Raw genomic sequence first — 26,812 nt, 5'->3', positions numbered from 1 at the left:
CGGCTCCTCGCTCCGGTCTCTCCTGTACATTGAGGCCTCATTATACCCCTGTATAAGGATCTAGTGACGCAGTGTAGACTGTTATTCAGCATTGCTGTCTCCTCAGATTGTCAGCTCTTGTGATCAGGCCTCTGCTCCTCGCTCCGGTCTCTCCTGTACAGTGAGGTCTCATTATACCCCTGTATAAGGATCTAGTGACGCAGTGTAGACTGTTATTCAGCATTGCTGTCTCCTCAGATTGTCAGCTCTTGTGATCAGGCCCCTGCTCCTCGCTCCGGTCTCTCCTGTACAGTGAGGCCTCATTATACCCCTGTATAAGGTTCTAGTGACGCAGTGTAGACTGTTATTCAGCATTGCTGTCTCCTCAGATTGTCAGCTCTTGTGATCAGGCCCCTGCTCCTCGCTCCGGTCTCTCCTGTACAGTGAGGGCTCATTATACCCCTGTATAAGGATCTAGTGACACAGTGTAGACTGTTATTCAGCATTGCTGTCTCCTCAGATTGTCAGCTCTAGTGATCAGGCTCCTGCTCCTCGCTCCGGTCTCTCCTGTACAGTGAGGCCTCATTATACCCCTGTATAAGGATCTAGTGACGCAGTACAGACTGTTATTCAGCATTGCTGTCTCCTCAGATTGTCAGCTCTTGTGATCAGGCCCCTGCTCCTCGCTCCGGTCTCTCCTGTACAGTGAGGCCTCATTATACCCCTGTATAAGGATCTAGTGACGCAGTGTAGACTGTTATTCAGCATTGCTTTGTCCTCAGATTGTCAGCTCTTGTGATCAGGCCCCTGCTCCTCGCTCCGGTCTCTCCTGTACAGTGAGGCCTCATTATACCCCTGTATAAGGATCTAGTGACGCAGTGTAGACTGTTATTCAGCATTGCTGTCTCCTCATTTTGTCAGCTCTTGTGATCAGGCCCCGGCTCCTCGCTCCGGTCTCTCCTGTACAGTGAGGTCTCATTATACCCCTGTATAAGGATCTAGTGACACAGTGTAGACTGTTATTCAGCATTGCTGTGTCCTCAGATTGTCAGCTCTTGTGATCAGGCCTCTGCTCCTCGCTCCGGTCTCTCCTGTACAGTGAGGCCTCATTATACCACTGTATAAGGATCTAGTGACGCAGTGTAGACTGTTATTCATCATTGCTGTCTCCTCAGATTGTCAGCTCTTGTGATCAGGCCCCAGCTCCTCGCTCCGGTCGCTCCTGTACAGTGAGGCCTCATTATACCCCTGTATAAGGATCTAGTGACGCAGTGTAGACTATTATTCAGCATTGCTGTGTCCTCAGATTGTCAGCTCTTGTGATCAGGCCCCTGCTCCTCGCTCCGGTCTCTCCTGTACAGTGAGGCCTCATTATACTCCTGTATAAGGATCTAGTGACGCAGTGTAGACTGTTATTCAGCATTGCTGTGTCCTCAGATTGTCAGCTCTTGTGATCAGGCCCCTGCTCCTCGCTCCGGTCTCTCCTGTACAGTGAGGCCTCATTATACCCCTGTATAAGGATCTAGTGACGCAGTGTAGACTATTATTCAGCATTGCTGTGTCCTCAGATTGTCAGCTCTTGTGATCAGGCCCCTGCTCCTCACTCCGGTCTCTCCTGTACAGTGAGGCCTCCTTATACCCCTGTATAAGGATCTAGTGACGCAGTGTAGACTGTTATTCAGCATTGCTGTGTCCTCAGATTGTCAGCTCTTGTGATCAGGCCTCTGCTCCTCGCTCCGGTCTCTCCTGTACAGTGAGGCCTCATTATACCCCTGTATAAGGATCTAGTGACGCAGTGTAGACTGTTATTCAGTATTGCTGTTTCCTCAGATTGTCAGCTCTTGTGATCAGGCCCCTGCTCCTCGCTCCGGTCTCTCCTGTACAGTGAGGCCTCATTATACTCCTGTATAAGGATCTAGTGACGCAGTGTAGACTGTTATTCAGCATTGCTGTGTCCTCAGATTGTCAGCTCTTGTGATCAGGCCTCTGCTCCTCGCTCCGGTCTCTCCTGTACAGTGAGGTCTCATTATACCCCTGTATAAGGATATAGTGACGCAGTGTAGACTGTTATTCAGCATTGCTGTGTCCTCAGATTGTCAGCTCTTGTGATCAGGCCTCTGCTCCTCGCTCCGGTCTCTCCTGTACAGTGAGGCCTCATTATACTCCTGTATAAGGATCTAGTGACGCAGTGTAGACTGTTATTCAGCATTGCTGTGTCCTCAGATTGTCAGCTCTTGTGATCAGGCCTCTGCTCCTCGCTCCGGTCTCTCCTGTACAGTGAGGTCTCATTATACCCCTGTATAAGGATATAGTGACGCAGTGTAGACTGTTATTCAGCATTGCTGTGTCCTCAGATTGTCAGCTCTTGTGATCAGGCCTCTGCTCCTCTCTCCGGTCTCTCCTGTACAGTGAGGCCTCATTATACCCCTGTATAAGGATATAGTGACGCAGTGTAGACTGTTATTCAGCATTGCTGTGTCCTCAGATTGTCAGCTCTTGTGATCAGGCCCCTGCTCCTCGCTCCGGTCTCTCCTGTACAGTGAGGCCTCATTATACCCCTGTATAAGGATCTAGTGACGCAGTGTAGACTGTTATTCAGCATTGCTGTCTCCTCAGATTGTCAGCTCTTGTGATCAGGCCCCTGCTCCTCGCTCCGGTCTCTCCTGTACAGTGAGGTCTCATTATACCCCTGTATAAGGATCTAGTGACGCAGTGTAGACTGTTATTCAGCATTGCTGTGTCCTCAGATTGTCAGCTCTTGTGATCAGGCCCCTGCTCCTCGCTCCGGTCTCTCCTGTACAGTGAGGCCTCATTATACCCCTGTATAAGGATCTAGTGACGCAGTGTAGACTATTATTCAGCATTGCTGTCTCCTCAGATTGTCAGCTCTTGTGATCAGGCCCCTGCTCCTCGCTCCGGTCTCTCCTGTACAGTGAGGCCTCATTATACTCCTGTATAAGGATCTAGTGACGCAGTGTAGACTGTTATTCAGCATTGCTGTGTCCTCAGATTGTCAGCTCTTGTGATCAGGCCCCTGCTCCTCGCTCCGGTCTCTCCTGTACAGTGATGTCTCATTATACCCCTGTATAAGGATATAGTGACGCAGTGTAGACTATTATTCAGCATTGCTGTGTCCTCAGATTGTCAGCTCTTGTGATCAGGCCCCTGCTCCTCGCTCCGGTCTCTCCTGTACAGTGAGGCCTCATTATACTCCTGTATAAGGATCTAGTGACGCAGTGTAGACTGTTATTCAGCATTGCTGTCTCCTCAGATTGTCAGCTCTTGTGATCAGGCCCCTGCTCCTCGCTCCGGTCTCTCCTGTACAGTGAGGTCTCATTATACCCCTGTATAAGGATATAGTGACGCAGTGTAGACTGTTATTCAGCATTGCTGTCTCCTCAGATTGTCAGCTCTTGTGATCAGGCCCCTGCTCCTCGCTCTGCTCTCTCCTGTACAGTGAGGTCTCATTATACCCCTGTATAAGGATCTAGTGACGCAGTGTAGACTGTTATTCAGCATTGCTGTGTCCTCAGATTGTCAGCTCTTGTGATCAGGCCTCTGCTCCTCGCTCCGGTCTCTCCTGTACAGTGAGGCCTCATTATACTCCTGTATAAGGATCTAGTGACTCAGTGTAGACTGTTATTCAGCATTGCTGTCTCCTCAGATTGTCAGCTCTTGTGATCAGGCCCCTGCTCCTCGCTCCGGTCTCTCCTGTACAGTGAGGTCTCATTATACCCCTGTATAAGGATCTAGTGACGCAGTGTAGACTGTTATTCAGCATTGCTGTCTCCTCAGATTGTCAGCTCTTGTGATCAGGCCCCTGCTCCTCACTCCGGTCTCTCCTGTACAGTGAGGTCTCATTATACCCCTGTATAAGGATCTAGTGACGCAGTGTAGACTATTATTCAGCATTGCTGTGTCCTCAGATTGTCAGCTCTTGTGATCAGGCCCCTGCTCCTCGCTCCGGTCTCTCCTGTACAGTGAGGCCTCATTATACTCCTGTATAAGGATCTAGTGACGCAGTGTAGACTGTTATTCAGCATTGCTGTCTCCTCAGATTGTCAGCTCTTGTGATCAGGCCCCTGCTCCTCGCTCCGGTCTCTCCTGTACAGTGAGGCCTCATTATACCCCTGTATAAGGAGCTAGTGACTCAGTGTAGACTGTTATTCAGCATTGCTGTCTCCTCAGATTGTCAGCTCTTGTGATCAGGCCCCTGCTCCTCGCTCCGGTCTCTCCTGTACAGTGAGGTCTCATTATACCCCTGTATAAGGATCTAGTGACGCAGTGTAGACTGTTATTCAGCATTGCTGTCTCCTCAGATTGTCAGCTCTTGTGATCAGGCCCCTGCTCCTCACTCCGGTCTCTCCTGTACAGTGAGGTCTCATTATACCCCTGTATAAGGATATAGTGACGCAGTGTAGACTATTATTCAGCATTGCTGTGTCCTCAGATTGTCAGCTCTTGTGATCAGGCCCCTGCTCCTCGCTCCGGTCTCTCCTGTACAGTGAGGCCTCATTATACTCCTGTATAAGGATCTAGTGACGCAGTGTAGACTGTTATTCAGCATTGCTGTCTCCTCAGATTGTCAGCTCTTGTGATCAGGCCCCTGCTCCTCGCTCCGGTCTCTCCTGTACAGTGAGGCTTCATTATACCCCTGTATAAGGATCTAGTGACTCAATGTAGACTATTATTCAGCATTGCTGTGTCCTCAGATTGTCAGCTCTTGTGATCAGGCCCCTGCTCCTCGCACCGGTCTCTGCTGTACAGTGAGGCCTCATTATACCCCTGTATAAGGATCTAGTGACGCAGTGTAGACTGTTATTCAGCATTGCTGTCTCCTCAGATTGTCAGCTCTTGTAATCAGGCCCCTGCTCCTCGCTCCGGTCTCTCCTGTACAGTGAGGCCTCATTATACCCCTATATAAGGATCTAGTGACGCAGTGTAGACTGTTATTCAGCATTGCTGTCTCCTCAGATTGTCAGCTCTTGTGATCAGGCCCCGGCTCCTCGCTCCGATCTCTCCTGTACAGTGAGGCCTCATTATACCCCTGTATAAGGATCTAGTGACGCAGTGTAGACTGTTATTCAGCATTGCTGTCTCCTCATTTTGTCAGCTCTTGTGATCAGGCCCCGGCTCCTCGCTCCGGTCTCTCCTGTACAGTGAGGTCTCATTATACCCCTGTATAAGGATCTAGTGACACAGTGTAGACTGTTATTCAGCATTGCTGTGTCCTCAGATTGTCAGCTCTTGTGATCAGGCCTCTGCTCCTCGCTCCGGTCTCTCCTGTACAGTTAGGCCTCATTATACCACTGTATAAGGATCTAGTGACGCAGTGTAGACTGTTATTCATCATTGCTGTCTCCTCAGATTGTCAGCTCTTGTGATCAGGCCCCTGCTCCTCGCTCCGGTCTCTCCAGTACAGTGAGGCCTCATTATACTCCTGTATAAGGATCTAGTGACGCAGTGTAGACTGTTATTCAGCATTGCTGTTTCCTCAGATTGTCAGCTCTTGTGATCAGGCCCCTGCTCCTCGCTCCGGTCTCTCCTGTACAGTGAGGCCTCATTATACCCCTGTATAAGGATCTAGTGACGCAGTGTAGACTGTTATTCAGCATTGCTGTGTCCTCAGATTGTCAGCTCTTGTGATCAGGCCCCTGCTCCTCGCTCCGGTCTCTCCTGTACAGTGAGGCCTCATTATACCCCTGTATAAGGATCTAGTGACTCAGTGTAGACTGTTATTCAGCATTGCTGTCTCCTCAGATTGTCAGCTCTTGTGATCAGGCCTCTGCTCCTCGCTCCGGTCTCTCCTGTACAGTGAGGCCTCATTATACTCCTGTATAAGGATCTAGTGACGCAGTGTAGACTGTTATTCAGCATTGCTGTGTCCTCAGATTGTCAGCTCTTGTGATCAGGCCTCTGCTCCTCGCTCCGGTCTCTCCTGTACAGTGAGGTCTCATTATACCCCTGTATAAGGATATAGTGACGCAGTGTAGACTGTTATTCAGCATTGCTGTCTCCTCAGATTGTCAGCTCTTGTGATCAGGCCTCTGCTCCTCGCTCCGGTCTCTCCTGTACAGTGAGGCCTCATTATACTCCTGTATAAGGATCTAGTGACTCAGTGTAGACTGTTATTCAGCATTGCTGTCTCCTCAGATTGTCAGCTCTTGTGATCAGGCCCCTGCTCCTCGCTCCGGTCTCTCCTGTACAGTGAGGCCTCATTATACTCCTGTATAAGGATCTAGTGACGCAGTGTAGACTGTTATTCAGCATTGCTGTCTCCTCATTTTGTCAGCTCTTGTGATCAGGCCCCGGCTCCTCGCTCCGGTCTCTCCTGTACAGTGAGGTCTCATTATACCCCTGTATAAGGATCTAGTGACACAGTGTAGACTGTTATTCAGCATTGCTGTGTCCTCAGATTGTCAGCTCTTGTGATCAGGCCTCTGCTCCTCGCTCCGGTCTCTCCTGTACAGTTAGGCCTCATTATACAACTGTATAAGGATCTAGTGACGCAGTGTAGACTGTTATTCATCATTGCTGTCTCCTCAGATTGTCAGCTCTTGTGATCAGGCCCCTGCTCCTCGCTCCGGTCTCTCCAGTACAGTGAGGCCTCATTATACTCCTGTATAAGGATCTAGTGACGCAGTGTAGACTGTTATTCAGCATTGCTGTTTCCTCAGATTGTCAGCTCTTGTGATCAGGCCCCTGCTCCTCGCTCCGGTCTCTCCTGTACAGTGAGGCCTCATTATACCCCTGTATAAGGATCTAGTGACGCAGTGTAGACTGTTATTCAGCATTGCTGTGTCCTCAGATTGTCAGCTCTTGTGATCAGGCCCCTGCTCCTCGCTCCGGTCTCTCCTGTACAGTGAGGCCTCATTATACCCCTGTATAAGGATCTAGTGACTCAGTGTAGACTGTTATTCAGCATTGCTGTCTCCTCAGATTGTCAGCTCTTGTGATCAGGCCTCTGCTCCTCGCTCCGGTCTCTCCTGTACAGTGAGGCCTCATTATACTCCTGTATAAGGATCTAGTGTCGCAGTGTAGACTGTTATTCAGCATTGCTGTGTCCTCAGATTGTCAGCTCTTGTGATCAGGCCTCTGCTCCTCGCTCCGGTCTCTCCTGTACAGTGAGGCCTCATTATACTCCTGTATAAGGATCTAGTGACTCAGTGTAGACTGTTATTCAGCATTGCTGTCTCCTCAGATTGTCAGCTCTTGTGATCAGGCCCCTGCTCCTCGCTCCGGTCTCTCCTGTACAGTGAGGTCTCATTATACCCCTGTATAAGGATATAGTGACGCAGTGTAGACTGTTATTCAGCATTGCTGTGTCCTCAGATTGTCAGCTCTTGTGATCAGGCCCCTGCTCCTCGCTCCGGTCTCTCCTGTACAGTGAGGCCTCATTATACCCCTGTATAAGGATCTAGTGACGCAGTGTAGACTATTATTCAGCATTGCTGTCTCCTCAGATTGTCAGCTCTTGTGATCAGGCCCCTGCTCCTCGCTCCGGTCTCTCCTGTACAGTGAGGCCTCATTATACTCCTGTATAAGGATCTAGTGACGCAGTGTAGACTGTTATTCAGCATTGCTGTCTCCTCAGATTGTCAGCTCTTGTGATCAGGCCCCTGCTCCTCGCTCCGGTCTCTCCTGTACAGTGAGGTCTCATTATACCCCTGTATAAGGATATAGTGACGCAGTGTAGACTGTTATTCAGCATTGCTGTGTCCTCAGATTGTCAGCTCTTGTGATCAGGCCCCTGCTCCTCGCTCCGGTCTCTCCTGTACAGTGAGGTCTCATTATACCCCTGTATAAGGATATAGTGACGCAGTGTAGACTATTATTCAGCATTGCTGTGTCCTCAGATTGTCAGCTCTTGTGATCAGGCCCCTGCTCCTCGCTCCGGTCTCTCCTGTACAGTGAGGCCTCATTATACTCCTGTATAAGGATCTAGTGACGCAGTGTAGACTGTTATTCAGCATTGCTGTCTCCTCAGATTGTCAGCTCTTGTGATCAGGCCCCGGCTCCTCGCTCCGGTCTCTCCTGTACAGTGAGGTCTCATTATACCCCTGTATAAGGATATAGTGACGCAGTGTAGACTGTTATTCAGCATTGCTGTCTCCTCAGATTGTCAGCTCTTGTGATCAGGCCCCTGCTCCTCGCTCCGGTCTCTCCTGTACAGTGAGGTCTCATTATACCCCTGTATAAGGATATAGTGACGCAGTGTAGACTGTTATTCAGCATTGCTGTGTCCTCAGATTGTCAGCTCTTGTGATCAGGCCTCTGCTCCTCGCTCCGGTCTCTCCTGTACAGTGAGGCCTCATTATACTCCTGTATAAGGATCTAGTGACTCAGTGTAGACTGTTATTCAGCATTGCTGTCTCCTCAGATTGTCAGCTCTTGTGATCAGGCCCCTGCTCCTCGCTCCGGTCTCTCCTGTACAGTGAGGTCTCATTATACCCCTGTATAAGGATATAGTGACGCAGTGTAGACTGTTATTCAGCATTGCTGTCTCCTCAGATTGTCAGCTCTTGTGATCAGGCCCCTGCTCCTCGCTCCGGTCTCTCCTGTACAGTGAGGTCTCATTATACCCCTGTATAAGGATCTAGTGACGCAGTGTAGACTGTTATTCAGCATTGCTGTGTCCTCAGATTGTCAGCTCTTGTGATCAGGCCTCTGCTCCTCGCTCCGGTCTCTCCTGTACAGTGAGGCCTCATTATACTCCTGTATAAGGATCTAGTGACTCAGTGTAGACTGTTATTCAGCATTGCTGTCTCCTCAGATTGTCAGCTCTTGTGATTAGGCCCCTGCTCCTCGCTCCGGTCTCTCCTGTACAGTGAGGTCTCATTATACCCCTGTATAAGGATCTAGTGACGCAGTGTAGACTGTTATTCAGCATTGCTGTGTCCTCAGATTGTCAGCTCTTGTGATCAGGCCTCTGCTTCTCGCTCCGGTCTCTCCTGTACAGTGAGGTCTCATTATACACCTGTATAAGGATCTAGTGACACAGTGTAGACTGTTATTCAGCATTGCTGTCTCCTCAGATTGTCAGCTCTTGTGATCAGGCCCCTGCTCCTCGCTCCGGTCTCTCCTGTACAGTGAGGTCTCATTATACCCCTGTATAAGGATCTAGTGACGCAGTGTAGACTGTTATTCAGCATTGCTGTGTCCTCAGATTGTCAGCTCTTGTGATCAGGCCCCTGCTCCTCGCTCCGGTCTCTCCTGTACAGTGAGGCCTCATTATACTCCTGTATAAGGATCTAGTGACTCAGTGTAGACTGTTATTCAGCATTGCTGTCTCCTCAGATTGTCAGCTCTTGTGATCAGGCCCCTGCTCCTCGCTCCGGTCTCTCCTGTACAGTGAGGCTTCATTATACCCCTGTATAAGGATCTAGTGACTCAGTGTAGACTATTATTCAGCATTGCTGTGTCCTCAGATTGTCAGCTCTTGTGATCAGGCCCCTGCTCCTCGCTCCGGTCTCTGCTGTACAGTGAGGCCTCATTATACCCCTGTATAAGGATCTAGTGACGCAGTGTAGACTGTTATTCAGCATTGCTGTCTCCTCAGATTGTCAGCTCTTGTGATCAGGCCCCTGCTCCTCGCTCCGGTCTCTCCTGTACAGTGAGGCTTCATTATACCCCTGTATAAGGATCTAGTGACTCAGTGTAGACTATTATTCAGCATTGCTGTCTCCTCAGATTGTCAGCTCTTGTAATCAGGCCCCTGCTCCTCGCTCCGGTCTCTCCTGTACAGTGAGGCCTCATTATACCCCTGTATAAGGATCTAGTGACGCAGTGTAGACTGTTATTCAGCATTGCTGTCTCCTCAGATTGTCAGCTCTTGTGATCAGGCCCCGGCTCCTCGCTCCGATCTCTCCTGTACAGTGAGGCCTCATTATACCCCTGTATAAGGATCTAGTGACGCAGTGTAGACTGTTATTCAGCATTGCTGTCTCCTCATTTTGTCAGCTCTTGTGATCAGGCCCCGGCTCCTCGCTCCGGTCTCTCCTGTACAGTGAGGTCTCATTATACCCCTGTATAAGGATCTAGTGACACAGTGTAGACTGTTATTCAGCATTGCTGTGTCCTCAGATTGTCAGCTCTTGTGATCAGGCCTCTGCTCCTCGCTCCGGTCTCTCCTGTACAGTTAGGCCTCATTATACCACTGTATAAGGATCTAGTGACGCAGTGTAGACTGTTATTCATCATTGCTGTCTCCTCAGATTGTCAGCTCTTGTGATCAGGCCCCTGCTCCTCGCTCCGGTCTCTCCTGTACAGTGAGGCCTCATTATACTCCTGTATAAGGATCTAGTGACGCAGTGTAGACTGTTATTCAGCATTGCTGTGTCCTCAGATTGTCAGCTCTTGTGATCAGGCCCCTGCTCCTCGCACCGGTCTCTGCTGTACAGTGAGGCCTCATTATACCCCTGTATAAGGATCTAGTGACGCAGTGTAGACTGTTATTCAGCATTGCTGTGTCCTCAGATTGTCAGCTCTTGTGATCAGGCCCCTGCTCCTCGCACCGGTCTCTGCTGTACAGTGAGGCCTCATTATACCCCTGTATAAGGATCTAGTGACGCAGTGTAGACTGTTATTCAGCATTGCTGTGTCCTCAGATTGTCAGCTCTTGTGATCAGGCCCCTGCTCCTCGCTCCGGTCTCTCCTGTACAGTGATGCCTCATTATACCCCTGTATAAGGATCTAGTGACGCAGTGTAGACTGTTATTCAGCATTGCTGTGTCCTCACATTGTCAGCTCTTGTGATCAGGCCCCTGCTCCTCGCTCCGGTCTCTCCTGTACAGTGAGGCCTCATTATACCCCTGTATAAGGATCTAGTGACGCAGTGTAGACTATTATTCAGCATTGCTGTCTCCTCAGATTGTCAGCTCTTGTGATCAGGCCCCTGCTCCTCGCTCCGGTCTCTCCTGTACAGTGAGGCCTCATTATACTCCTGTATAAGGATCTAGTGACGCAGTGTAGACTGTTATTCAGCATTGCTGTGTCCTCAGATTGTCAGCTCTTGTGATCAGGCCCCTGCTCCTCGCTCCGGTCTCTCCTGTACAGTGAGGTCTCATTATACCCCTGTATAAGGATATAGTGACGCAGTGTAGACTATTATTCAGCATTGCTGTGTCCTCAGATTGTCAGCTCTTGTGATCAGGCCCCTGCTCCTCGCTCCGGTCTCTCCTGTACAGTGAGGCCTCATTATACTCCTGTATAAGGATCTAGTGACGCAGTGTAGACTGTTATTCAGCATTGCTGTCTCCTCAGATTGTCAGCTCTTGTGATCAGGCCCCTGCTCCTCGCTCCGGTCTCTCCTGTACAGTGAGGTCTCATTATACCCCTGTATAAGGATATAGTGACGCAGTGTAGACTGTTATTCAGCATTGCTGTCTCCTCAGATTGTCAGCTCTTGTGATCAGGCCCCTGCTCCTCGCTCTGCTCTCTCCTGTACAGTGAGGTCTCATTATACCCCTGTATAAGGATCTAGTGACGCAGTGTAGACTGTTATTCAGCATTGCTGTGTCCTCAGATTGTCAGCTCTTGTGATCAGGCCTCTGCTCCTCGCTCCGGTCTCTCCTGTACAGTGAGGCCTCATTATACTCCTGTATAAGGATCTAGTGACTCAGTGTAGACTGTTATTCAGCATTGCTGTCTCCTCAGATTGTCAGCTCTTGTGATCAGGCCCCTGCTCCTCGCTCCGGTCTCTCCTGTACAGTGAGGTCTCATTATACCCCTGTATAAGGATCTAGTGACGCAGTGTAGACTGTTATTCAGCATTGCTGTCTCCTCAGATTGTCAGCTCTTGTGATCAGGCCCCTGCTCCTCACTCCGGTCTCTCCTGTACAGTGAGGTCTCATTATACCCCTGTATAAGGATCTAGTGACGCAGTGTAGACTGTTATTCAGCATTGCTGTCTCCTCAGATTGTCAGCTCTTGTGATCAGGCCCCTGCTCCTCGCTCCGGTCTCTCCTGTACAGTGAGGTCTCATTATACCCCTGTATAAGGATCTAGTGACGCAGTGTAGACTGTTATTCAGCATTGCTGTCTCCTCAGATTGTCAGCTCTTGTGATCAGGCCCCTGCTCCTCACTCCGGTCTCTCCTGTACAGTGAGGTCTCATTATACCCCTGTATAAGGATATAGTGACGCAGTGTAGACTATTATTCAGCATTGCTGTGTCCTCAGATTGTCAGCTCTTGTGATCAGGCCCCTGCTCCTCGCACCGGTCTCTGCTGTACAGTGAGGCCTCATTATACCCCTGTATAAGGATCTAGTGACGCAGTGTAGACTGTTATTCAGCATTGCTGTCTCCTCAGATTGTCAGCTCTTGTAATCAGGCCCCTGCTCCTCGCTCCGGTCTCTCCTGTACAGTGAGGCCTCATTATACCCCTATATAAGGATCTAGTGACGCAGTATAGACTGTTATTCAGCATTGCTGTCTCCTCAGATTGTCAGCTCTTGTGATCAGGCCCCGGCTCCTCGCTCCGATCTCTCCTGTACAGTGAGGCCTCATTATACCCCTGTATAAGGATCTAGTGACGCAGTGTAGACTGTTATTCAGCATTGCTGTCTCCTCATTTTGTCAGCTCTTGTGATCAGGCCCCGGCTCCTCGCTCCGGTCTCTCCTGTACAGTGAGGTCTCATTATACCCCTGTATAAGGATCTAGTGACACAGTGTAGACTGTTATTCAGCATTGCTGTGTCCTCAGATTGTCAGCTCTTGTGATCAGGCCTCTGCTCCTCGCTCCGGTCTCTCCTGTACAGTTAGGCCTCATTATACCACTGTATAAGGATCTAGTGACGCAGTGTAGACTGTTATTCATCATTGCTGTCTCCTCAGATTGTCAGCTCTTGTGATCAGGCCCCTGCTCCTCGCTCCGGTCTCTCCAGTACAGTGAGGCCTCATTATACTCCTGTATAAGGATCTAGTGACGCAGTGTAGACTGTTATTCAGCATTGCTATCTCCTCAGATTGTCAGCTCTTGTGATCAGGCCCCTGCTCCTCGCTCCGGTCTCTCCTGTACAGTGAGGCCTCATTATACCCCTGTATAAGGATCTAGTGACGCAGTGTAGACTGTTATTCAGCATTGCTGTTTCCTCAGATTGTCAGCTCTTGTGATCAGGCCCCTGCTCCTCGCTCCGGTCTCTCCTGTACAGTGAGGCCTCATTATACCCCTGTATAAGGATCTAGTGACGCAGTGTAGACTGTTATTCAGCATTGCTGTGTCCTCAGATTGTCAGCTCTTGTGATCAGGCCCCTGCTCCTCGCTCCGGTCTCTCCTGTACAGTGAGGCCTCATTATACCCCTGTATAAGGATCTAGTGACTCAGTGTAGACTGTTATTCAGCATTGCTATCTCCTCAGATTGTCAGCTCTTGTAATCAGGCCCCTGCTCCTCGCTCCGGTCTCTCCTGTACAGTGAGGCCTCATTATACTCCTGTATAAGGATCTAGTGACGCAGTGTAGACTGTTATTCAGCATTGCTGTGTCCTCAGATTGTCAGCTCTTGTGATCAGGCCTCTGCTCCTCGCTCCGGTCTCTCCTGTACAGTGAGGTCTCATTATACCCCTGTATAAGGATATAGTGACGCAGTGTAGACTGTTATTCAGCATTGCTGTCTCCTCAGATTGTCAGCTCTTGTGATCAGGCCTCTGCTCCTCGCTCCGGTCTCTCCTGTACAGTGAGGCCTCATTATACTCCTGTATAAGGATCTAGTGACTCAGTGTAGACTGTTATTCAGCATTGCTGTCTCCTCAGATTGTCAGCTCTTGTGATCAGGCCCCTGCTCCTCGCTCCGGTCTCTCCTGTACAGTGAGGCCTCATTATACTCCTGTATAAGGATCTAGTGACTCAGTGTAGACTGATATTCAGCATTGCTGTCTCCTCATTTTGTCAGCTCTTGTGATCAGGCCCCGGCTCCTCGCTCCGGTCTCTCCTGTACAGTGAGGTCTCATTATACCCCTGTATAAGGATCTAGTGACACAGTGTAGACTGTTATTCAGCATTGCTGTGTCCTCAGATTGTCAGCTCTTGTGATCAGGCCTCTGCTCCTCGCTCCGGTCTCTCCTGTACAGTTAGGCCTCATTATACCACTGTATAAGGATCTAGTGACGCAGTGTAGACTGTTATTCATCATTGCTGTCTCCTCAGATTGTCAGCTCTTGTGATCAGGCCCCTGCTCCTCGCTCCGGTCTCTCCAGTACAGTGAGGCCTCATTATACTCCTGTATAAGGATCTAGTGACGCAGTGTAGACTGTTATTCAGCATTGCTGTTTCCTCAGATTGTCAGCTCTTGTGATCAGGCCCCTGCTCCTCGCTCCGGTCTCTCCTGTACAGTGAGGCCTCATTATACCCCTGTATAAGGATCTAGTGACGCAGTGTAGACTGTTATTCAGCATTGCTGTGTCCTCAGATTGTCAGCTCTTGTGATCAGGCCCCTGCTCCTCGCTCCGGTCTCTCCTGTACAGTGAGGCCTCATTATACCCCTGTATAAGGATCTAGTGACTCAGTGTAGACTGTTATTCAGCATTGCTGTCTCCTCAGATTGTCAGCTCTTGTGATCAGGCCTCTGCTCCTCGCTCCGGTCTCTCCTGTACAGTGAGGCCTCATTATACTCCTGTATAAGGATCTAGTGACGCAGTGTAGACTGTTATTCAGCATTGCTGTGTCCTCAGATTGTCAGCTCTTGTGATCAGGCCTCTGCTCCTCGCTCCGGTCTCTCCTGTACAGTGAGGCCTCATTATACTCCTGTATAAGGATCTAGTGACTCAGTGTAGACTGTTATTCAGCATTGCTGTCTCCTCAGATTGTCAGCTCTTGTGATCAGGCCCCTGCTCCTCGCTCCGGTCTCTCCTGTACAGTGAGGTCTCATTATACCCCTGTATAAGGATATAGTGACGCAGTGTAGACTGTTATTCAGCATTGCTGTGTCCTCAGATTGTCAGCTCTTGTGATCAGGCCCCTGCTCCTCGCTCCGGTCTCTCCTGTACAGTGAGGCCTCATTATACCCCTGTATAAGGATCTAGTGACGCAGTGTAGACTATTATTCAGCATTGCTGTCTCCTCAGATTGTCAGCTCTTGTGATCAGGCCCCTGCTCCTCGCTCCGGTCTCTCCTGTACAGTGAGGCCTCATTATACTCCTGTATAAGGATCTAGTGACGCAGTGTAGACTGTTATTCAGCATTGCTGTCTCCTCAGATTGTCAGCTCTTGTGATCAGGCCCCTGCTCCTCGCTCCGGTCTCTCCTGTACAGTGAGGTCTCATTATACCCCTGTATAAGGATATAGTGACGCAGTGTAGACTGTTATTCAGCATTGCTGTGTCCTCAGATTGTCAGCTCTTGTGATCAGGCCCCTGCTCCTCGCTCCGGTCTCTCCTGTACAGTGAGGTCTCATTATACCCCTGTATAAGGATATAGTGACGCAGTGTAGACTATTATTCAGCATTGCTGTGTCCTCAGATTGTCAGCTCTTGTGATCAGGCCCCTGCTCCTCGCTCCGGTCTCTCCTGTACAGTGAGGCCTCATTATACTCCTGTATAAGGATCTAGTGACGCAGTGTAGACTGTTATTCAGCATTGCTGTCTCCTCAGATTGTCAGCTCTTGTGATCAGGCCCCGGCTCCTCGCTCCGGTCTCTCCTGTACAGTGAGGTCTCATTATACCCCTGTATAAGGATATAGTGACGCAGTGTAGACTGTTATTCAGCATTGCTGTCTCCTCAGATTGTCAGCTCTTGTGATCAGGCCCCTGCTCCTCGCTCCGGTCTCTCCTGTACAGTGAGGTCTCATTATACCCCTGTATAAGGATCTAGTGACGCAGTGTAGACTGTTATTCAGCATTGCTGTGTCCTCAGATTGTCAGCTCTTGTGATCAGGCCTCTGCTCCTCGCTCCGGTCTCTCCTGTACAGTGAGGCCTCATTATACTCCTGTATAAGGATCTAGTGACTCAGTGTAGACTGTTATTCAGCATTGCTGTCTCCTCAGATTGTCAGCTCTTGTGATCAGGCCCCTGCTCCTCGCTCCGGTCTCTCCTGTACAGTGAGGTCTCATTATACCCCTGTATAAGGATATAGTGACGCAGTGTAGACTGTTATTCAGCATTGCTGTCTCCTCAGATTGTCAGCTCTTGTGATCAGGCCCCTGCTCCTCGCTCCGGTCTCTCCTGTACAGTGAGGTCTCATTATACCCCTGTATAAGGATCTAGTGACGCAGTGTAGACTGTTATTCAGCATTGCTGTGTCCTCAGATTGTCAGCTCTTGTGATCAGGCCTCTGCTCCTCGCTCCGGTCTCTCCTGTACAGTGAGGCCTCATTATACTCCTGTATAAGGATCTAGTGACTCAGTGTAGACTGTTATTCAGCATTGCTGTCTCCTCAGATTGTCAGCTCTTGTGATCAGGCCCCTGCTCCTCGCTCCGGTCTCTCCTGTACAGTGAGGTCTCATTATACCCCTGTATAAGGATCTAGTGACGCAGTGTAGACTGTTATTCAGCATTGCTGTGTCCTCAGATTGTCAGCTCTTGTGATCAGGCCTCTGCTTCTCGCTCCGGTCTCTCCTGTACAGTGAGGCCTCATTATACCCCTGTATAAGGATCTAGTGACGCAGTGTAGACTGTTATTCAGCATTGCTGTGTCCTCAGATTGTCAGCTCTTGTGATCAGGCCCCTGCTCCTCGCTCCGGTCTCTCCTGTACAGTGAGGCCTCATTATACTCCTGTATAAGGATCTAGTGACTCAGTGTAGACTGTTATTCAGCATTGCTGTCTCCTCAGATTGTCAGCTCTTGTGATCAGGCCCCTGCTCCTCGCTCCGGTCTCTCCTGTACAGTGAGGCTTCATTATACCCCTGTATAAGGATCTAGTGACTCAGTGTAGACTATTATTCAGCATTGCTGTGTCCTCAGATTGTCAGCTCTTGTGATCAGGCCCCTGCTCCTCGCACCGGTCTCTGCTGTACAGTGAGGCCTCATTATACCCCTGTATAAGGATCTAGTGACGCAGTGTAGACTGTTATTCAGCATTGCTGTCTCCTCAGATTGTCAGCTCTTGTAATCAGGCCCCTGCTCCTCGCTCCGGTCTCTCCTGTACAGTGAGGCCTCATTATACCCCTGTATAAGGATCTAGTGACGCAGTGTAGACTGTTATTCAGCATTGCTGTCTCCTCAGATTGTCAGCTCTTGTGATCAGGCCCCGGCTCCTCGCTCCGATCTCTCCTGTACAGTGAGGCCTCATTATACCCCTGTATAAGGATCTAGTGACGCAGTGTAGACTGTTATTCAGCATTGCTGTCTCCTCATTTTGTCAGCTCTTGTGATCAGGCCCCGGCTCCTCGCTCCGGTCTCTCCTGTACAGTGAGGTCTCATTATACCCCTGTATAAGGATCTAGTGACACAGTGTAGACTGTTATTCAGCATTGCTGTGTCCTCAGATTGTCAGCTCTTGTGATCAGGCCTCTGCTCCTCGCTCCGGTCTCTCCTGTACAGTTAGGCCTCATTATACCACTGTATAAGGATCTAGTGACGCAGTGTAGACTGTTATTCATCATTGCTGTCTCCTCAGATTGTCAGCTCTTGTGATCAGGCCCCTGCTCCTCGCTCCGGTCTCTCCTGTACAGTGAGGCCTCATTATACTCCTGTATAAGGATCTAGTGACGCAGTGTAGACTGTTATTCAGCATTGCTGTGTCCTCAGATTGTCAGCTCTTGTGATCAGGCCCCTGCTCCTCGCACCGGTCTCTGCTGTACAGTGAGGCCTCATTATACCCCTGTATAAGGATCTAGTGACGCAGTGTAGACTGTTATTCAGCATTGCTGTGTCCTCAGATTGTCAGCTCTTGTGATCAGGCCCCTGCTCCTCGCACCGGTCTCTGCTGTACAGTGAGGCCTCATTATACCCCTGTATAAGGATCTAGTGACGCAGTGTAGACTGTTATTCAGCATTGCTGTGTCCTCAGATTGTCAGCTCTTGTGATCAGGCCCCTGCTCCTCGCTCCGGTCTCTCCTGTACAGTGATGCCTCATTATACCCCTGTATAAGGATCTAGTGACGCAGTGTAGACTGTTATTCAGCATTGCTGTGTCCTCACATTGTCAGCTCTTGTGATCAGGCCCCTGCTCTTTGCTTTATGCTCTCCTGTACAGTGAGGCCTCATTATACCCCTGTATAAGGATCTAGTGACGCAGTGTAGACTGTTATTCAGCATTGCTGTCTCCTCATATTGTCAGTTCTTGTGATCAGGCCTCTGCTCCTCACTCCGGTCTCTCCTGTACAGTGAGGCCTCATTATACCCCTGTATAAGGATCTAGTGACGCAGTGTAGACTGTTATTCAGCATTGCTGTGTCCTTAGATTGTCAGCCCTTCAAAGGGAACGTAGGTGGATTACAGTCCTTCATAGGGAATGTAGATGGATTTCAGTCCTTCAATGGGAATGTTGGTGGATTACTGTCCTTCAAAGGGAATGTAGGTGGTTTACAGTCCTTCAAAGGGAATATAGGTGGTTTACAGTCCTTCATAGGGAAAGTAGGTGGATTTCAGTCCTTCAAAGGGAATGTAGGTGGATTGCAGTCCTTCAAAGGGAATGTAGGTGGATTACAGTCCTTCAAAGGGAATGTAGGTGGATTACAGACCTTCAAAGGGAATATAGGTGGTTTACAGTCCATCAAAGGGAATGTAGGTTGATTACGGTCCTTCAAAGGGAATATAGGTGGTTTACAGTCCTTCAAAGGGAATATAGGTGGATTACAGTCCTTCAAAGGGAATGTAGGTGGATTACGTTTCTTCAAAAGGATTGTGGATGGATTACAGTCCTTCAAAGTCCTTCATAGGGAATGTAGGTGGATTTCAGTCCTTCAAATAGAATGTAGGTGGATTGCAGTCCTTCAAATGGAATGTAGATGGATTACAGTCCTTCAAAGGAAATGTACTGTAGGTAGATTACAGTCCTTCCAAGGTAATGTACATGGATTACAGTCCTTTAAAGGGAATGTACTGCAGGTGGATTACAGTCCTTCCAACAGAACGTAGGTGGAATACAGTCCTTCAAAGGGAACGTAGGTGGATTACAGTCCTTCAGAGGGAATGTAGGTGGATTACAGTCCTTCAAAGGGAATGTAGGTGGATTAGAGTCCTTCAAAGGGAATGCAATGTAGGCGAGTTACAGTCCTTCCAAAGGAATGTAGGTGGAATACAGTCATTCAAAGGTATTGTAGGTGGACTACAGTCCTTCATAGGGTACGTAGGTGGATTACAGTCCTTCATTTGGAATATAGGTGGATTACAGTCCTTCATAGAGAATATAGGTGGATTACAGTCCTTCATAGGGAATGTAGGTGGATTACAGTCCTTCAAAGGGAATGTAAGTGAATCACAGTCCATCAAAGGTAATGTAGGTGGACTACAGTCCTTCATAGGGTACGTAGGTGAATTACAGTCCTTCATATGGAATATAGGTGGATTACAGTCCTTCATAGGGAATGTAGGTGGATTACAGTCCTTCAAAGGGAATGTAGGTGGATTACAGTCCTTCATAGGGAATGTAAGTGAATCACAGTCCATCAAAGAGAATGTAGGTGGATTACAGTGCTTCATAGGGAATTTAGGTGGATTGCAGTCCTTGAAACCATGCAGAAAAGGATTTCCAGTTTGTCAAGGAGCGCTTCCAGCTGATTCATTAATTACTCCGAATATTTCAAGGAATATCCAGTTTATTGTTAGACATACAACGCGTTTCGGCTATACATAAATTTAGCCTTCATCACCCTCTCACCCTTGTCTCGTAGACTCCATTGTCTTCAAAGACGATATTGATTTAGTCCTTGATACCATGACACCATCAGGTTTAAATGAACATTTGAGTTTTGTCCCATATTTCTAAATATGTTGTCTCTTATTTAGATTTTAATTTGTGTGTTTATTTCCATTAAATGTTATTTGTTTCTAACCCCTGATGATTCCTGAATCCCTTGGTGATATATTACATCATATATGGCATCATTATATCAATGATCGCATCAGAAAATGATCCTTTTGGTGGATAGGATCCTCCATCCACAACCTTGTGCTACCGAGATGACAATCTATAGTTGGTATTTGCAATACAATTTTCTTCTTGGACTTACTTTTCAAATGTGGGAATGAACTATGAAGCATTTGCTTTTTGTGGGGTAGCGTTCCCTTTACCCGCACATTATGATCTTATTAGTCACTATATTTGATCATAACAATAAAAAATGTTTTCCACTTGTAGACTCAGTGCATTAGGATTGAAACGGAACTCTGTCACTACTGATTAGCACTTTTAGGGGCAGCTATTAATTCACATTTACTTATTATATCTAGACATTATCGGGTTTATCTCTCATCTAGTTCCTTTTTCATGTTTTTATTGAATTGATAAATAGGTACACTGTCACTTTAACTTGCACATAGCACTTTATACAGGTTCCGCTTCAGAATTCATATTTAATCATTCTTATTTATGTAATATAGGTCTTATTGGCTGCTATGTATAGCAGTATTTGGTGACTGTATTCCTGCCCTTTCATTAGCCCACAATAAACATGGTAACAGGTTAGTGCACATGCCTGATGTGCAGTGAGACTAGAAACATTGCTGACGGCATCATTCATATGATACGGTGAGGTTATGTGACGTCACAGGGGATTTCCTCTTACATGTTGAAGCCTCAAAGATGCACCATGACAGCTCTCATCATGAAAGCCTATGAGCTTGATCAAGACAAATCCTGGGCTCCTCACATCTGTTGATCTTACAGGTTGGATGAGAGGTTCTCATAAGTCAGTGCCAGGAACAGAAGGATCACGTGACTGTTACTTCTGTCTAACCAATGTCCCAGGTTTTCCTACAAAAGAACAAGAAGTCCATGGAATATCCTAATCTGCCTTCAGCTATGAGACCAGTGCCACATGATGACCCTCGTCCAGTAGCAAAGCCTCTAGAGACAAGGAGCCTAGAGGAGGCATCCAATGAAGATGTTGCTGTCCATAGGTCAGCGATGGGGAACAATGCTGATTCAGACATTGAGCCATGTATGTCTGGTGAGCCTCATCTTATATCACAGCCAGAACTTAATGACTTGTTCCAGAACTTATGTTTGCCAAAACCAAATGCAGTTACTGGCTTCAAGACTTCAAGGATGGCATTTGCTGTCACCCGCTACAAAAGTTTCTGTCTTTCGAAGCCGCTAAGATGTCATAACACAGTTTTTAGAACTGGTTGACAACCTGAGCTTTTGCACCGACATTGGTGGGTTGTTTGCAGCTTTGGATTGCTCGCATGAGTCAAGACAGTGGTGTCTCCTAATTGACTCATCAGTGTAAAGACTCCAGGCTGTCTTGTTACACAATGGTAATGTTCACCGTCCAATACCAATACTAATCAATAATTCAATATTCAAATGTTCCCAAGAATAACCGACGCTGAGATTAAGGAAGGCATTTTTGTTGGTCCACAAATCTGACACATCATGAATGACAAGCAATTCAAGGAGCTGCTGGCGGGGAATGAGAAAATTGCTTGGAAATCATTCAAGGATGATTCCCAGAATATTTTTCGCAACAACCCAACCCCAAATTACATCAAACTGTCATCAACCTTCTGGAAGCTTACAAAGCGATGAAGTGCAACATGTCATTGAACATTCATTTCTTGCATTCACATTTGGAATTCTTCCCTGTAAATCTTGGTGCCATTAGTAATGACCATGGCGAATGGTTTCCCAAAGATATTGCTACTATGAAAAAGCATTATCAAGTGTCCTGCACTCCATCAATGCTGACTGACTATTGCCGGACACTAATACGGGACGCACCAGACGGTGACTACAAATGACCTAATGCTTCATAATCCGTAAAACGTCATCTCATGTTTCACAACGTTTCTAAGTAACATAGTAACATAGTTTTGAAGGCTGAAGGAAGACCTTATGTCCATCTAGTTCAGCCTATTTTTAGTGCAGCTGTTCTGCATTGTTGATCCAGGGGAAGGCAAAAAACCCACAGAGTAGAAGCCAATTTTCTCCATAGGGAAAAAAATTCCTTCCCCTAAGCTGGGTCAACCAACTACCTATAATATTCTGTTATTCGTAACCTTCTATACTGTTACTCACAAGAAAAGCCTCCATTCCTTTCTTAAATTCATTCAGTGAGTTGGCCATCACCACTTCCTCAGGAAGAGAATTCCAGAGCCTCACTGCTCTTACCGTGAAGAACCCTCTTCTATGCTGGTGCAGAAATTGTCTTTCCTCCAAACGAAGAGAATGCCCCCTTGTTCTTGTCACAGTCCTTGGTACAAACAGTTCATTGGAGAGATCTCTGTATTGCCCTCTGATATACTTGTACATATATATTAGGTCTCCCCTAAGTCTTCTCTTTTCTAGAGTAAATAGACCTAATTTTGATAACCTTTCTGGGTACTGTAGTGAACCAACCCCATTTATCATTTTAGTAGCCCGCCTTTGAATCCTTTCAAGTTCAGTAAAGTGATGCAGACGATCTGAAATTATATTTCTGCTGGGCTCTAATGGGTTTATTATAATCACGTCACATTTTCAAGGAAGCAAAACTTTGGAAAAAATGTGTTGCCCAGTGTAACATGGAGATTTGTCATTTCCTAATGATATCATTGCATTACATATTTAGGATTGGTACAATCTAATATATTATATTTATTCAGATTTTTTTATTCAGATTTTAGGAACAAATGTGCTGGCAAATCCTGATAATGGAAAATCGTAGCCCCCGGAGATCCATGAGTCTGTCAGTGTGAGTATCACAGATGGAGATGTCTGTGTGTAATGACTCTATAGAATAGGTGACTCTCACTTTTTGTATTGAAGAACTGAAATCAATTCCCTTTTGATGATCTTCTAATGATGTGAGAGGCTCCTGTATAGAGACTCTCCTTTTTTCCATGATCGGGGCTCTTGTTTAGGAATCTAATGTACGGAGTGTGACCTGGTCAATTTCTTATGGACTAATATGTAGACTCATTTTATAGTACTGACCTAGAAAACAAGGATTCTGAAATCTCAGTGTTTTTTTAAATCAGTGGTTTGTCAAGTGTTTCAGGAGTTTTGCAGCAAATTTTACTTATTCAAGTGAATTAAAAAATGCATGTAAAAGCACAGCAAATACTTGTATTCAGCATGGGAAAAAACCAGACAGAGCCAGAAAACAGTCACATGCCATACGGACCATCAGAGTGACAGAGTGATGCTAGCCCATTGTGACATCACTGGCGATGCTAGCCCATTATGACATCACTGGTGATGCTAGCCCATTGTGACATCACTGGTGATGCTAGCCAATTATGACATCACTGGTGATGCTAGCCCATTATGACATCACAGGTGATTCTTGGCCATTGTGACATCACTGGTGATGCTAGCCCATTATGACATCACTGGTGATGCTAGCCCATTATGATATCACTGGTGATGCTAGCCCATTATGACATCACAGGTGATTCTTGGCCATTGTGACATCACAGCTCAGTCCCTACTTATAGAATGTTCACAGGGTCACCGGTGCCATTTATGGTTCTATAGTGACTGAGAGCATTTGCAATTTTTCACTATGTCTGGATTATGTCTGAGCGATTTTCAGGTAGATGCTCTGTTGGAGACTCTTACCAACAATCTCCCTAACACTGAGCTTCTACCACCCGATGGCGTCCTCTGCTTCACTCACCGGCTGGTGGTGGAGCTAGTCAATGACTGCCTGACCAAAAACAATGAAGATAAACTAACATCAGAGTATCTGACGGATTTACGTCACAACATCAGAACATTACTACAGCAGGTAAGTGGCGGACACTCAGCACAAATCTTCTCCATAGTCATAGATAATAATGGTGGGAGAGAAGCTTCTTCTTTCCTTCCATATAAAACACAACGAGTCCCTAGATATGGAGTCGTTGTATCTGCAGAGAGGAGCAGAGGACACATACAATGGCCGCCTCCATTGTTTCCATTCTTATCTCTGAATTTTTCTTTTTGTGTCTTTTCTTCTTTATAGGCTGAAAATAGATCTCAATATGGAGATTTGGCTTTTGTTAAGGAACTGGCCGAAGAAGTCCTGCATGTATTAGAAGGTCCGGCCTGCTCGCCGGAACGCCCGGTAAGGAGCCATCATCTTCTCTATCACACGTCCTTGTTTTCTGATCTTCTCCAGATCACCAATCAGATATCAGAAGATCTGGTGTCACATAATCCACATAAGTGAGAGACGTTTCTAAGAAAAGTTCTCATGATGGCGCGTGATTTGTAGAGTTACAGTTGGTGCATCAGTAAATGTTGGTTTACTCCTTCCTGATTCATGTATTTGGTGATTTAGTGAAATCTTCCACATATTAATTAACTGTATTATATCTATCAGGAAACACCAGAAGGCGACGACGAATATGGGGCGACTGTGACCCCGGAAACCCCTGACTCTAATAGGAGTCAGCTGGAGCTGAGCAGCGATCTGATCACAGGTGAACCGATCACATAACCTCCTACAATGAATCTCCAGATATTACACAGCAGGGAATAATGGCAGATCACTCTCTACTCCATGGAATGGGACCTGTCAGCACATGTTACATATAGGAGTGGTGGGATGACGGTGTAGGACGTTCCCCTATTATATCCAGATATTACACAGCAGGGAATAATGGCAGATCACTCTCTACTCCATGTAATGGGACCTGTCAGCACATGTTACATATAGGAGTGGTGGGATGACGGTGTAGGACGTTCCCCCTATTATATCCAGATATTACACAGCAGGGAATAATGGCAGATCACTCTCTACTCCATGTAATGGAACCTGTCAGCACATATTACATATAGGAGTGGTGGGATGACGGTGTAGGACGTTCCCCTATTATATCCAGATATTACACAACAGGGAATAATGGCAGATCACTCTCTACTCCATGGAATGGGACCTGTCAGCACATGTTACATATAGGAGTGGTGGGATGACAGTGTAGGACGTTCCCCTATTATATACAGATATTACACAGCAGGGAATAATGACAGATCACTCCCTACTCCATGTAATGGACCTGTCAGCACATGTTACATATAGGAGTGGTGGGATGACGGTGTAGGACGTTCCCCTATTATATCCAGATATTACACAGCAGGGAATAATGGCAGATCACTCTCTACTCCATGTAATGGGACCTGTCAGCACATGTTACATATAGGAGTGGTGGGATGACGGTGTAGGACGTTCCCCCTATTATATCCAGATATTGCACAGCAGGGAATAATGGCAGATCACTCTCTACTCCATGTAATGGACCTGTCAGCACATATTACATATAGGAGTGGTGGGATGACGGTGTAGGACGTTCCCCTATTATATCCAGATATTACACAGCAGGGAATAATGGCAGATCACTCTCTACTCCATGTAATGGAACCTGTCAGCACATATTACATATAGGAGTGGTGGGATGACGGTGTAGGACGTTCCCCTATTATATCCAGATATTACACAGCAGGGAATAATGGCAGATCACTCTCTACTCCATGGAATGGGACCTGTCAGCACATGTTACATATAGGAGTGGTGGGATGACGGTGTAGGACGTTCCCCTATTATATACAGATATTACACAGCAGGGAATAATGACAGATCACTCTCTACTCCATGTAATGGAACCTGTCAGCACATGTTACATATAGGAGTGATGGGATGACGGTGTAGGACGTTCCCCTATTATATCCAGATATTACACAGCAGGGAATAATGGCAGATCACTCTCTACTCCATGTAATGGAACCTGTCAGCACATATTACATATAGGAGTGGTGGGATGACGGTGTAGGACGTTCCCCTATTATATCCAGATATTACACAGCAGGGAATAATGGCAGATCACTCTCTACTCCATGTAATGGACCTGTCAGCACATATTACATATAGGAGTGGTGGGATGACGGTGTAGGACGTTCCCCTATTATATCCAGATATTACACAGCAGGGAATAATGGCAGATCACTCTCTACTCCATGTAATGGGACCTGTCAGCACATGTTACATATAGGAGTGGTGGGATGACGGTGTAGGACGTTCCCCTATTATATCCAGATATTACACAGGAGGGAATAATGGCAGATCACTCTCTACTCCATGTAATGGGACCTGTCAGCACATATTACATATAGGAGTGGTGGGATGACGGTGTAGGATGTTCCCCTATTATATACAGATATTACACAGCAGGGAATAATGGCAGATCACTCTCTACTCCATGTAATGGACCTGTCAGCACATATTACATATAGGAGTGGTGGGATGACGGTGTAGGACGTTCCCCTATTACATACAGATATTACACAGCAGGGAATAATGACAGATCACTCTCTACTCCATGTAATGGGACCTGTCAGCACATGTTACATATAGGAGTGGTGGGATGACGGTGTAGGACGTTCCCCTATTATATCCAGATATTACACAACAGGGAATAATGGCAGATCACTCTCTACTCCATGTAATGGACCTGTTAGCACATGTTACATATAGGAGTGGTGGGATGACGGTGTAGGACGTTCCCCTATTATATACAGATATTACACAGCAGGGAATAATGGCAGATCACTCTCTACTCCATGTAATGGAACCTGTCAGCACATATTACATATAGGAGTGGTGGGATGACGGTGTAGGACGTTCCCCTATTATATCCAGATATTACACAGCAGGGAATAATGGCAGATCACTCTCTACTCCATGTAATGGACCTGTCAGCACATATTACATATAGGAGTGGTGGGATGACGGTGTAGGACGTTCCCCTATTATATCCAGATATTACACAGCAGG

General features: G+C 47.2%; 1 long non-coding RNA gene and 1 pseudogene across 1 annotated transcript; both read left to right on the top strand.

The window, feature by feature from the left end:
* LOC141075924 (uncharacterized) overlaps positions 1-26,812 on the top strand; it is a 294,351-nt pseudogene that overhangs the window by 149,314 nt on the left and 118,225 nt on the right.
* LOC141075931 (uncharacterized) lies at positions 22,418-24,452 on the top strand. Its single transcript, XR_012227363.1, has 3 exons — positions 22,418-22,750; positions 24,005-24,106; positions 24,365-24,452. It is a non-coding gene; the product is annotated as an uncharacterized lncRNA (long non-coding RNA).

The sequence above is a fragment of the Dendrobates tinctorius genome, unplaced genomic scaffold (assembly GCF_039654945.1).
Source record: "Dendrobates tinctorius isolate UK_male_01 unplaced genomic scaffold, ASM3965494v1 ptg000380l, whole genome shotgun sequence".
Taxonomy (NCBI): domain Eukaryota; kingdom Metazoa; phylum Chordata; class Amphibia; order Anura; family Dendrobatidae; genus Dendrobates; species Dendrobates tinctorius.
Note: the sequence above shows the minus strand (reverse complement) of the source record. Positions and strands in the feature narration are given on the sequence as shown.